The 14,442-nt window shown below is 40.6% G+C and overlaps 1 protein-coding gene across 5 annotated transcripts in view; it reads left to right on the top strand.

Moving 5' to 3' along the window:
* Positions 1 to 4,049: 4,049 nt before the first annotated feature.
* CCSER2 (coiled-coil serine rich protein 2) overlaps positions 4,050 to 14,442 on the top strand; it is a 183,470-nt gene continuing 173,077 nt past the window's right edge. Inside the window, exons 1-2 of one of the 5 annotated variants that reach the window (XM_032838469.1) lie at positions 4,062 to 4,282; positions 9,620 to 9,733. The gene's annotated coding sequence lies outside the window, so the exon portion shown is untranslated. Of the gene's footprint in view, positions 4,283 to 9,619; positions 9,734 to 14,442 lie in introns of all 5 variants that reach the window. The other 4 variants (XR_004380412.1, XR_004380411.1, XM_032838487.1 and 1 more) reach the window with 4 other exon arrangements.

Raw genomic sequence — 14,442 nt, 5'->3', positions numbered from 1 at the left:
CATGCCCATGGGGCAATTTGGAAGGAAAGGGGATTATGATCAACTCATAACTCTCCAATCAAATATGGGTCTGAAATAATTACACTTCTTGGGGCTGTACACCTACCTGAGAAGGTAGCCATAATCCACTTCTGAGGACATCAAAAAGATATGACCTTCTAAAGGAAACAACTTGGCAGATTGTGCAGCCAGGTAGGCAGCACAAAATAAACATTAAGTCATACCAGTCTTGATTCCAGTAAAGTCCCTAATCCAGTCTATTCAGACTAAGAAATTTATATAGCCCAGGAATGAGAATATTTAAAAAATGCAGGGATGCCTGGGTGGCTCAGTCAGTTAAGTGTCCACCTTTGGCTCAGGTCATGATCCCAGGGCCTGGGCTTGAGTCTGCATTGGGCTTCCATGGGGAGCCTGCTTCTCCCACTGCCTACCTATCCCCCTGTTTGTGCTCTCTTTCTCTCTCTCTGACAAATAAATAATTAAAAATCTAAAAAAATCCCAAAACCATAAATTAAAAAAAAATGCATAGGACTGGCTTGTTAATCATGCGGGAAAAATCTTTATACCCCCAAATAACACCTGACATTTAGGATGGTGATCATTGGAAACATGTTCTCAAACCATTATACTCCAGACTACTGATGGGTTTGCTACTGATTAGATCGTACAACCTGGTATCGGATGGCTAGCTCCAGATGGAACCCAGTGGTTATGTGGAACTAACCTATGACCTTGGCTTCCTCCAGGGTGATAGGCCATTACACCTTAGGTTCTGCCTAGATTCATGTGCACATTATCAAATCCATCATTATCCCAGCTAGTCTTCCCAATTCATTTTTTTTTAAAGATTTTATTTATTTATTTGACACAGAGAGAGAGCAAGCAAGGAGAGTGGCAGACAGAGGAAGTGGCAGATGCAGGTTCCCCACTGAGCAAGGAGCCTGATGGGGGCCTTGATCCCAGGACCCTGGGACTATAACCTGAGCTGATGGCAGACACTTAACTGACTGAGCCTCCCAGGCGCCCTTAATCTTCCCAATTTAAAATAAAGATGAACATGATCTGTTTTCCAATGGTATGACCATTTACTATCCATTTTTGTTCCATTTGTAGGATTAGAAAGTATAATTTGGCATATCTAAGCCCTCAATAAGTACACCATGAAACCCCTCAATGATTCATAAGACAACATCTTCTTATTTCATACTGAAACTACACAAATGCACAAAGTTGTTCTATAAAATAGAATGGCTCTAGATGTCCTAACCAGAGCACAAGGAAGTACATGTGTCATTATTAAAAAAGAGTGCTCTGTATACATCCCAGATCATCACAAAAATGTCACAGGTTTACTAAAAGATATGAATACCCAACTTAAGGCTCTACAAAATCCTTCCCTCTCTTTCAAGGATTGGTTAAGTTCCTGGTTTGGGGAAGGACTATGGTTGACTATTAAGGGTCTCTTTTTTGGGCTTCTCATTCTTATAGCCATTTTAATTTTAATATATTGCTTTTTTAAAAGTTTCTCTGCTTGGTGCTGAGAATCCATCACTACAATAATTTCACATAGACAGATGGTTCTTACCACCCACAGAGATATTTCTTTGCTGTCCACATTGGACTCAGCTACCTCCCCCTTTCATAACTCCCCTCTATATGCCCTGACTGATGATGACCCATAGGTAGGGACATCTTTCTGTCCCCGTTCAGTGGAAAGAAGCTGCAGAAGATGAGACCTTTCTGCCTTCAACAATCTTCAAGATTTAAGGGTCAAAATTGTTCAGGGTGGGGGTGGGGGGAAATGAGGAGATAACAAAAGGCAAACTGACACTCCACATAACCAGCTCCCACCCCGCAAGGTGGCAATGGGATATGTGTGATATTCCTCAGGCACTCATGACTGCCCAAGAACAAAGAAAGGAAAAACAAATGGTCAACTGATAAAGATCACAGTCACTCAGGACAAGAAATTCTATCAGTTTGTCACTGTCTTAATGATTTACAAGAAAAACACAATCTTTTTTTTTTTTTTTAAGATTTTATTTATTTATTCGACAGAGAGATATCACAAGTAGACAGAGAGGCAGGCAGAGAGAGAGAGAGAGAGAGAGAGAGAAGCAGGCTCCCTGCTGAGTAGAGAGCCCGATGCGGGACTCGATCCCAGGACCCTGAGATCATGACCTGAGCCGAAGGCAGCGGCTTAACCCACTGAGCCACCCAGGCGCCCAAGAAAAACACAATCTTAATAATAGCCAGACCTCCCGGAACCTGTGGATTCAATTTCCTGGAGCCCTAACATCACCTTCCCCTCCACAGGATAAGAAACCCTATATAATCAGTCATTTCTCAGACTTATAATGGAACTTTTTCTGCCCAGGGGTCCTGTCGCATGCTTTAATAAAAAACACATTTTTGCACCAAAAACATTTCGAGGATTCTTTCTTGACCATTCACTCTTGGACCCAAACATCAAACTGCATCAAAATCAGTGAGGAAATGATGGACTTTAAAAAACACTGTCTCTCTCTCCCTCTTTTTTTTTTTTTTTTTACCCAGAAATGATGATAGATTTCAATTTGTAGTTTCAGGAAGCACAAGAAACCCTGCACAATATAAATAAGACAAAATCCGTTGTAAGCCACATAATAATAAAACTACAGAATATTAAGATCAAAGCTATCTTAAAAGATCCAGAGCACATAGACAGTTTACCCCAAAATAATAAGAAATTAATTAAAAATTATCAGTAGCACCAGTGAAAGCTAGAATACAGTAGAATATTATCAAAAATTTAAGGATATTCTCACACTAAACTTTACCCACAGCTTAATGTTAAATTCAAGAATGAAATGAAATAAAATATTTCATAATAAAAAAACTAACAGAATTTACTATTAATGGACTTCAACAAAAAGAACATTTAAAGGATATACCTCAAGAAAATGGAGTATGATCCGTAAACAAATATGAAATGCAATAATTAATAAGGAAAAATGGTAGACTTGTAATTATAAGAAAATGTATACTGTATAAAACTAATTATAATGGCCAAGTCTGGAGGAAAAAACCCAGAGGTAATTAAAATTTTGGACAGTCCTGACCTGAGAAAAAGCAGAGACAAAAGGAGTTACAGAGCTTTAAGATAATTAAGGGATATTCCCCCTTAATATGTATATTATACTTTTAACAGTAATCAATAAACAGTAGAATTCTCCTTAAACGTCATTTGTTGCAGCTGAGCTGTTGGTTAAGGGTGGCCCAAAAGGATTTCAGTGAGCATCTAGTCTATTGGCCACGTCAGTGTAGCTTGCAGGCTTTAACACTCAGCCAGACCTTGGAGACCTCCAGGGTAAGAGCACTCATGGCAGAGCTAGCCACTGAGAGGGAAAGGAATGGAAGGCCTGTGGGTGATGGAAGTGTCAGGGGAAAGTAGGAACCAATTCGTGGCAAAGGGAACCCAGATTGATGGTGCCATGGAGATGCTGCAGATCTCAGCACTTGGGGGTGCCTCTTCTATCCCCTCAGCCTCAGCAAGACCCGGTGTTTTGGTGTGGTAGGTTAGGCGTGTGGTTCAGGCATGGCCCCAGAGCACGGAAGGGCAGGGAACAGGGATGGACACAAATGCTGGAGATGCTCATTACACTGAAAGGTGGGAGAGGAGCCCACGCCAGTCCTGAAGCTCAAGCTATTAACTTCTCGGGGTCAGGAGGAGGAGCTGACAAGTTTGACCGCCGTCTAGCAGCAAATGTTGTTAGTCCAAGGTGCTGGCTAAAGTTGAGGTCAGCCACGGGGCCGGCGTCACGGGTTTGGCCTAGCAGACACCTGAGTCAGGGGGCAGAGAGGCAAGGTCAGTGGAGAGGGAGGTGGATCCCGAGCTGGGGGCGGAGCCTGGGAAAGGCCGGCGCTGGGGTCGGGGGCGGGGCCAGAGGTGGGATGAGGCCGGAATCAGGCGGCGGGGGCGGGCCTGAAGGCGGAGCCTGGCCCCGTGGGGTTTGCGCCTGCGCATGGGAGTCCCGGGGGGGGCGGGGCTGCGCGCGCGCGCTGCGCGGGCCCTGGAGGGCGGAGTCCAGGGCGGGCGCAGGCCGAGGGAGGGGGCGCGGTGTCTCTGGAGTCAGGCGCTCCCTCAGGCCGCAGACGCGATGCTGACTGCTGCTGATCCGGCGGCGGGGCCGGTGGGGATGTGACGGGCAGTGCCTCGCCTCACCTGCGGTCCTTGGGCCCGTAGGTTACTGGGCGGCCCGCAGTCGGGCCGCGGCGGAGGAGGCAGCGTGACCTCCGCACGGTGAGAGTGGGGGTCGGGAGGGAGCCGGGGCCGGAGTTGGGGTGGGGCGGGCGCCCGCGACTGTCCAGGGCGGGGGGCGCGTCAGGTCGCGGGCCCAGGCACCTGGAGTGAGACTGTGACGCTCTCCGGCCTCCCGCCCTCCCCGCACCATCTCGAGCTCCCCACGAGCCGCCTGAGGAGGGGCGAGCGTGGAGCCTGGAGGCCGGACGCCCCCCGCTCCCCGGCTGTGACAGGCGCGCCGGGGGGCCTCGGGCGCGGGGCTGTGCCTTTCTCAAAGGAGGAATCAGGGCGAGGCCAAGTTACCCTGTGATTTCAGAGCCAGGATGCTTGTGAGGTTTGACAGGGGAAAGTACCGGGTTCCCCTGAATGACGGTTTTTTTTTTTTTTTTAATTATTGGGCCAAAACAAAGACACACCCTGAAACATATCCCGAGATCAAACTTTGGCGGACCACACTGTTGCCATATAGATTCAGATGCTGCTTCTCTCTCCTTTGACATCTCCTGTTTTTATACGTATATTTGGTTTTTATGCTCCTACTTTTTTTTTTTTTAATCAAAGTAAAAGGAAGAATGATTCCTTTGAGGTAGTCGTCGTCGGTGGCTAAGCTTAAGTTTGAATTTCAATAATTGCAAATTCATCTTTGTAGGCTACCCAGCCAGTTAGGCTTTCAGGTCCAAGACTAGGCCTTAACAGTGTGGAAATTACTGATGCAGGGACTCTTCGTGGTCCCAAATTGTAATGTGAATGTTTTGCTCCCACTGGTGAGATAAAAATTGAGCTTTAGCCTTTTCGGAGTCGCCATTTGAGAAGACATTCCTTTTCTCCCTTTTTTTCTGAGCATTAAAATGTAATGGAACGTATTAATTATGCCAGTTTAAAAAAAAATCTTTTAGACTAGTTTAAAGATTTTAGTGGTGGCAGCTCTTCTTTAACCAAAAGGAATTTAAGATACCCTTCTGCACAAAACATGTCTTATCTGCAGTCAATATATGATAAGTATTTAAACATTCCTGAATGGTTTGCCTGAGGTCAGTCTTCTCAGACATTATTACTGTTTACCTCTTGTGATTATTATAGCTCTTTAGTATTATTTCATTATTTTCTTTAGTGTTCTCAACATTGACTTCAGAGAATCTTTAGGTAAAAAAACACACACTTTCTTGACTCCTTTAGCCATAATTCATACTCTTTTACTTCAGTGTGGTATTAATATGCCGTAGTGAGAAACTGCTAGAAGCCATCCTGAGGGCAGGAACTTTTCATTTAAAACAACAGCAGCAACCAACCACTTATTCTGTATTTCCATATTGAGACCTGCATTTTTTTGTTTGTTGCTTTGACTCAGCTCATTTGTGTACTGGACAGGGGACTTTGCTTCCATCAATGACTCAGTATAGGTAATTGAGTCCATCAATGACTCTACATTATCTGTGTTTGATAAAAGTCAAAGTCCTTCACAATTTCTGATAATTTGTGTTTCTGATTTCATTTCCACCATCTTGCCTGCCATTCCATACAAAGACTACTTAAGAGTTCTCTGAAGATGACTCTTCCTTTGTGGTTTTATACTGTTCCTTGTGTTGAGAACTCTTCTCTCCCTAGTAAACAATTTGCTTTTCAAGACCTACTGAAAATGTCACATCTGAAAATGGTCCAGACATCTTATCCCCCTCTCTTGTCTTGACTGATCCAGTAGCACATCATATATTCTGCATTTAGCATTTGCCAGTTAGTAATGATTTGGTTATATGTCTCTCTCCATAAGACTTTAGGTTTCTTCAGGGAAGGACCTTTGCAACTCTAGCATGTACTGTTATGTGGTACAGGTACTCAACTATTTATTGAATACATTTTTGAGGAATGCTCTTAATCCTGAATATAGATTTAAGATAGGCAAACTTTGTTAACTATCTCTTTCAAATCAGAAAACATGAAAAAGATGGATGTGCAAGGTATTTTTAAATTTCTAAGAACACAATCAAAATTGTTCCTGGTTGGGAATGAAACCTCAGTTATGACAGCAAAAACAGCAGGGCCAGTAAGGATTGCTGCTTCATTGATTTTAGGACTTTATTTTGAGGCAAAGTTATTTGCCTGAGGTCATGCAGGTAGAAAGGGACAGACCTTGGATACAATTTTGACTATCTGTATTTCCTTTGCCCCTAGTTTCCTAATTCTAAGTTTTAGTAATTGTTCTACAATCTGAGTGGAAGGTTTTGAGAGACATAGACATGTATTAGTAAAGGGGGTCAATAAATAGAATGTTGAATTTGAAGGAATTAATAAATTATTTGGTTCAGATGTAAAATTTTACCTATTAAACAACCAAAGCTCGAAAGATAATTGCCTTGTTTGAGGTTTCTTAGGGTCACTTGTACCCCACATCTCCTGACCTCATGGTTGTGTATTTTTCATTACTTCATGGTGCTTTTTGGGAAAAGAGGAAGAGGGAGAACAAATCAGCTTGTATTTTCTCCCTCCATGAATGCTTAGCTGCCACTCTTATGAGCTTAGAGCCCTTGAGTGGTGAGAAACATGATTATTCATTTGGGGATAGAGGAGAAACCTGACCGTCATTATTCCATTGGCCAGATAGTTTTTAACCTCAGTGCTTGGGGCCCTCTCTCCAGATGCCACATAACAAGTGGCTTCTGCTCACCATATGGAGATCCCACATACAGTTACGTTTTGATGGTAAAATGAGATTTTAACATAAGGTTACAGATGGTTAGTAACATGGCTAAAATTACGTGTATGGCTAGTCTGTATGTGAGAGGAACCTATCTGATTACTCCTCTGGGATAGGTTTTTTTGGGGAGAAAAAGGACAGTTGTGGTTTTTGCCTCTGAAAAGCCAGTTTTGAAATGTGTATTTATTGTAGTGGGCCTGATGAACTCCCAACAGGCTTTTTATTTTACAAACAACTTCATGATGAAAGAAATAAAAAAAAATGTTTAATTTTTCTTCTCATTTAATTCTTACCATGTATATGTGATTTTATACTATAGGCAAAGCATAAATAAAATGTTTAATATTTGTTTTCATATTTAATGTTTTCTTTTTGTTATAATTTTCATACATTTAAGTTATACAATGTTGCAGTGAATTGAGTTATTTATTTTTAATAATTGGACATTCAAGTTGTTTCTTGTTTTGAGAGTAATACAGTCATCATATAGCTGTGCTGTTTTGCTTCTTTACTTTAGGCTAACGACCCAGGAGGGGGAATTACAAGGTCAAAGTGTATGAAGGGTTTTGTAATTTTTGAAAAATATTGCTGAATTTATTTCTAAAAGTTTTTTTTTTTAATTTACACAGCCTCTGGCAGTTGGTTGACCAGTTTCATCAGACTTTTACAGCTTTTTGTTTTTTAAAAAGTTTGGTTTTTAGGGGTGTCTGGGAGTCTCAGTTAAGTGTTTGCCTTTGGCTGAGGTCATGATGCCGGGTTTTGTGATCCAGCCCCATGCTGGGCTCCTTGCTCAGTGGTGAGCATGCTTCACCTCCTCCCCATGTTCTCTCTCACTGTCTCTCTCTTTCAAATATAAATAAAATCTAAATCTTTAAAAAAAAAAAAAAGGTTTGTTTTTTAAAAATAGGTATAAGGGCATCTACTGTCTAACATCACTAACCACAATAGAAAAGCAAATGCAGTATTTTTCTAGTTTTACCTTCTCCTTTGTATGAATTGTCTCTTGCACCTGAATTTATTGGAAACTTTTTACCAATTTTCATTAGCGCTTAACATCATGAATATATGAATCTCTTAAAATATGTATCTGATCTGTTTTGTTGTTATTATTGTGGGTTTGGCAGTTTTCTAAATTATTAAGATCACTGACTTACAAAAATTTTTGTGATTTCATCTTTTGATTGTGAGGTCTAAGAATAAATGTCAGTCCACCATCAATCTGATATACACTTTTATTTTCTTAAGCTTCTAGAGTTTGTTTTCTTACATGTATATATCTTTAGAAAATTATATATGCAATTGAGTTTGAATTTAATTTATGTGAATTTTATATGCTAGAGAATCACATTCTTAAAAATATCTGAGTTTCTGTTGGTAAGCAGCTACTTTTTTCCTTCCTGAACTTGGATAGGAAACAAAACAAAACTAATCTAGTTGTTGTTTTTTTAAATAAATAGGTACTTGTTTTTAAATAAATTATAGTAAGTTTCAACAAACGAAAATTTTAGGAAAGCATACTTTGGTTAATTGAAGTTTTTGTTGGTTCCTGGTTAACCAGAAGGTCATTTCTGATTTAACTCTTATTGTTAATCATTCTAAAATATATGAGAGTCAGACTTTGGTAATCTGCTTCCTTTGAGGAGTGAGACATTCTAGATAGATGAGATATCCCAGGGTACTAGTTAACATCGAGTGAATTCTGGATACTGTGCTGGTACTTGTCATTGAGTTGCATACTTAATTCCCAGAACAACCATGAGTAGGTTGTTTTCATATCCTCACTTTGCAAATGAGGAGACTTAGAGAGGTAAAGTGACCTGCCAAAGGTAACACAGCTAGTAAGCTAGTAAGGCTTTGTTTGAGAACTGTATTATCTTAATTTCTGTACTAAGGATTTGAACTTTATCTTGTAGGCATTGGAAAGATAGTAGATGTTTCAAAGCAAGGGGATAATAGGATATGTCTTTCAGGGAGTCGGCTGATGTAGTGATGTGGAAATATATTGAACTGTTTTCTGATAGGAAGTGGTTGAATAGGTCATATGAGAAAGGAAGCCTGAAATGCAAAGTGGGTTTGGAGATCAGGGGATACTATGGAAAGTTACAGGACTTAGTAAGTCACTGATTTACAAGAGTGTGGGAAGCTGGAGTGTTGATTTGGAAAATATGAAATAGGGTAATGACAGATGAATATGTACTTCCAGCACGTCATTATGTTTCTTTCGTGGCATTGACTATGATGTATTGCACCTAATCTAGTGACACATCTACCTACCCCACTGGATTATGTGCTTCTCAAGGATAGGGACAGAGTAGGAAGCATGATCTAATACAGAATGAGCTAATTCAGGAAAATGGTAGAAGACTGAATTGGGGGTGGGAAATACCAAATCACCTAAATCAAATAGTGCCTGTAGGAAGAGGAGCTCTAGAAAGTGGCAGCTGTCAGGGAGGAGCAGGGAGAGCAATCAGTGCCAGACTGGGGAGAAGTTTTAAGGAGAGGGAAGTACTTACAAAAGTAAATACAGAATGCTACTTCAGGCTACAAACAATTCTAGTTGTTGTGTCTAGTGTGATATGCTGATGACCTGCAGTTATATATAGCTCAGTTGTCTTTGTTACTTTTCCCTCCCATACCTTTCTCAGAGTATCCTGTGGTTTCTTGCTTCTTTAAGCTTCTAACATTTGCTACTGGTGCTGATGCTGGGATGTGACATACCCTCTGGAGAGCAACCAGTCAGAAGTCTCCTTCCTTTTTAAGTGAGTTGACAAATCAGAGTATGTTAGGTGTAATCTGTGAGTTTTCAGCTCTTCTCTGCGGAGCTGATTGCTTTTCAATGTTCCCCCAGTTACTTCTCTGGCTTTTAAGACTTCTGATTCTTTTGAGATTTAGAACCCTTGAGAAGACAGAGGATTCTTAAAGACTGGATGCATGAAAGCTGAAGTTTTTCACCTGTTTACTTTTCCATCTTGATCAGTTTGAATATAGTTGGGTCATGTTGGAGGATTGTTGATCTTAAAAATGCCCCAGGACCATCATTCCAAATAATTAAGCATCTCTGTTCTCTTTGTACAGTTCTCTTTGTACAGCTCTTAGTTATCGAAGTTGTGGGAGCTTGTTTTAAATTTCCTTGGTCAGTTCCAAGTAACTTACTTCGTATGACTGGTTTTCTTTCTTTCTTTTTAAAATATTTAGTTAATTTGTTTGACAGAGAGAGAGACAGCGAGAGAGGGAACACAAGCAGGGGGAGAGGGAGAAGCAGGCCCGCTGCTGAGCAGGGAGCCCTAGGCAGGGATCAATCCCAGGATCCTGGGAACAAGACCTGAGCTGAAGGCAGGTGCCACCCAGGTGCCCCATATGACTGGTTTGCAAAGAGCCATTTAGAAAAGGAATTTGTGTTTGATTTCTTCTGCTTTTATTTGCTTCAGAGCATCCTTACTCTTCACTCTCTGCCTTCTTCCCAGTTTTCATCTGGCTGGTTTCTGTACTTGGTAAGTACAGTAAGGGAAAAAGAGAAAAAAAAATGGATGATTACTTTTCTCTTCCCTTCTTTTCTGTAATTGTTACCACACTCTTCACCACAGTCACTGCTCCTAACTGTCCAATTTATCATGGCCCCCTACCCCATATCTTCAATTTTGTGTGTGGGAATGGGAGATGCAAGACCGCTTTTTAGCTGAGGAATGCTGGATGTCTCAGGGTTTTGGTCCTTTTGTAATGTGATATATCTTAGTAGATGCTTTCCATTCCCTACCTCTCTTTAAATGTTTATTTTATTTATTTATTTGAAAAAATTTTTTATTTGCTTGACAGACAGAGATCACAAGTAGGCCTACCTCTCTTTAAAATACAAAAAATAAATTTAGGCCCTGTTTCTTTGAATTAATTCCCATTCATTCTCTCTCTACCTTCTTTCCTCCCTCTCTCTCCCTTTTCCTCTCTTCTTCCTTCTCTCCCCCTCCCTCTCTTCTTCCTTTCTCTCTGTCCTCCCCTCAGCTTCCTCAAATATACCCCTGCCCCCATACCAAGACCATAATCTTGATGACAGAGCCCCTAGAGAATACACTAGGGACAGCTAACTCAGGCAGACACCAGGAGGTACTTTGAGTTTTGTTGTCATCATATTAATGATATTTGGTTGCAGCCTGAGTGCTTTGGGGAAATTTGAGAGCTTTCTCTGACCATTATGTCTTGGCAGCCAGTGTTGGGTTGGCAGTTACAGTTTTCTCTGACAATCATGGTTTAGAAAAGCAGGAACTATTTGTAACAGCTATTTAAGTATAGAATGGGTCTGGTGATGTTTTGGTCTCAGTTCTTAGGCCAGGTTATAGGAGATATCTCCAGGGAGTGGGGGAGCAGAGGTGCCTTCTTTTTTTTTTCCCCTTGTTTTTCCTTTTATTTTTATTTTAAAAAAATTCCTCAGATTTATTTTCTTCATTTCATGATTGCTTTTGGCTGTCAGCATTTTCCCAGGCCCTGAGAAGTTCTGCTGTATAAAACCCTCAACCCAGGCTTTCAGACAAAATACTGAGTCTAGATTTTCCTGATTCATGCTATCCATCCATTCAAGAAATACCCACTGAGCCTTTGCTAGTAATAGTGCAGTGAAGAGAACACATTTTTTACCCCTGTGGAACTTTCATTCTAATGACAAGATACAGAAAATAAATAAGTGTATATATAATATGTGGGTTATTATAGTGCTTGGGGGAAAAGCAGAATAAGGGAGCATGCAAGGGGGATACTGCTGTGTTACATAAGATGGTTAGAGAAGGCTGCAGTGAAGAATGGTATTTGAGCAGTTCTAAGGAAGAAGTGAGATAGTGATCTAATTTGTGCAGGTATTAGGGGAGAGAATGAGGAAGATGAAGTGAGTGCGAATATCTTATAGCTGAAGCATGCTTGTATAGTTTGAGAAGTGGCAAGTAGAAATGCACACTGAGGGGAGTAATTAGTGGAAGATGAGGTGTGGGGGGGCCACAGGTGGTGCTGGGGGAGGGGTACATGATTGATCATATATGGCCTCATAGGCCAGTAGGACTTTGGCTTTCACTGTGAAAGAGGGAAGCACTGAAAGCTTTTTGACTTGTTTTAAATAGGCCTCTCGGGGCGCCTGGGTGGCTCAGTGGGTTAAAGCCTCTGCCTTCAGCTCAGGTCATGATCCCAGGGTCCTGGGATCGCATCGGGCTCTCTGCTCAGTGGGAAGCCTGCCTCCCCCCGCTCTCTGCCTGCCTCTCTGCCTACTTGTGATCTCTATCAAATAAATAAATAAAATCTTTAAAAAAAATTTAAATAGACCTCTCAACAGTTATGTAGAGAATATCCAAGACTAGGTATAATGAGATTGCTCAGGAGGCTCCAGCAGCAATTCAAGGTGGGAGATCATAGTGATTTTTTGGCAGGGTTTGGGAGAAGCACTTACAATTTGTATACATTTGGAAAGCAAAGCCAACAGCATTTGATGGTGGATTGGATGTGGCCATTTGTTGGTTTTGTCCTGAACAGGTAGAAGAATGGAGTGGCCATTTACCAAGCTGGGGAAGACTTCAGGAAAAGCAGGTGGGAAATAATGTGCTTAATTTGGATGTGTTAAGTTAGCAATTCAAGTGGAGATAATTGTCCAGACAACGAGGTATACATGAGTCTGCGATTCAGTCCAGAGGTCTGGGCTGAAGATAACATATTTCCAGTCACTGACATAGCCATAGTGTTTAATATCCTAGGAACTGATTAGGATAATCTAGGAAGGAATTGTGGCTGGAGAAGAAGCCCAAAGATTTTGCCTTAGGTTTCTGTAATGAGCTAGAGCTAAGAGAATAAGAGTAAGAAGCACTCCATGAAGGAGGAGGAGAATTAAGAGTGAATGGTATCCCTGAAGCCAAGTAAATGTTTTAAGAAGGAGGGAGTGAATGAATAGCTGTGTCAGATGTTATTAGATCCAGGACTAGGATATGACGGTTAGATTTAGCCATACGAAAATCATTGGTGACTGTAACAAGTTCCTGGTGGATTAGTGGTGATGAAAACTTTATTGGAGGGGGTTTAAGAGAGAACTGTAGGAGAAGAACTGGAGAAAACTCATTCTTTCAAGGAGTTTGCTATAAATTGAAGATAAGAGAAAGAGGGCGATAGCTAGAGGGGATGTGGAGTCAAGGAATTGTTATTATTATTTTTTTTTAAAGATGGGTGCTTTTCTAGTATATTTGAATAAAAACAAAAATATTTTTAGCTGATGTAATGATCCAGTAGAGAGAAAAAAATTAAGGAGCTATTTCTTTGAAAATAATAAATGAAATTAATTTAATCCTAATCTGCGAACCCAGGGCCTATTATCATATATATACGTCCTTATGTATTGACCTATTTCTTTCAAATTAAGACAGCGGTTAAGGGAGAGGTGTTAAAGAACACCTCCTACCTCCAATTTGGCAAATTTTTATCAGTTCAAAAATAGTTTTATATGTGAGTAACAAAGATTGTGTTTTGGTTTTTTGTTTTTTGTTTTTTGGGCTTTTCGTTTTTGTTTTTTTGCTAACCTATTTTTGTCTGGTAACTTCTCCCTGTTTATCGTTCTCAGCAGTTTTTTTTTTCTTTTTTTTTAAATTTTTTTAAAATAAAGTAGTTTATTTATTTATTTATTGGACAGAGAAAGAGATCACAAGTAGACAGAGAGGCAGGCAGAGAGAGAGGAGGAAGCAGGCTCCCCACTGAGCAGAGAGCCTGATGCGGGGCTTGGTCCCAGCACTCTGGGATCATGACCTGAGCCAAAGGCCGAGGCTTAACCCACTGAGCCGCCCAGGCGCCCCTCGTTCTCAGCAGTTTTGCACAGTGTTTTCCCTGTGGTTCTAAATTTGGTTTTGGTAATCTTTGTCCAATATGGTAGTTATACTGTTAAGTACTTTTTAAAAAAGGAAAAAAAAATTTAATAAAAAAAAACTTTTAAAAACGTAAGTGAAGTATTTTTAAGAGAAAGATTTGATGGCCATCCTTTTTCCTTTTTTTCTAATGTACCTGACCATGCTTTTTCTGTAATTGCTTCTGATATTGAGTTGATTTTTGAGATGAGTTCAGAAACTTATGTTGAAAGCCCATATTACAGTTACATTACTTTATATGCCTCCTCCTGTGGTTCATTTATGTTTGAGTAAGTAGTTGTCAATATTTAGTGCTGAAGCATTAACTGAAATTGCTTTTTAATCTTTATTGGTCTCCCTCCAGATTTTCTTTCCTTAGCCACTTATCCATACTACTGACTTTTGAATTTCTGAAACACAGATCTGATAAGTCTTATTGTTGCTTAAAAATCTTTTGTGGCTTTCTGTTGTCTGTGGAAGTCAGACACCTTTTTTTTTTTTTTGCTTCTTGTCCACCTCCTGCCTACACCTGCACTCTGCTTCAGGGGATTTAGAATGCTCCTTATGGGTTCTAATGCATATTTGATGTTTCTTATCACAGGGTAATGGTTGAT

This window comes from Lontra canadensis, unplaced genomic scaffold (genome assembly GCF_010015895.1).
Source record: "Lontra canadensis isolate GAN:19392208 unplaced genomic scaffold, GSC_riverotter_1.0 scaffold3, whole genome shotgun sequence".
Classification (NCBI taxonomy): Eukaryota; Metazoa; Chordata; class Mammalia; order Carnivora; family Mustelidae; genus Lontra; species Lontra canadensis.
This window is presented reverse-complemented; position numbering and strand designations above follow the sequence as displayed.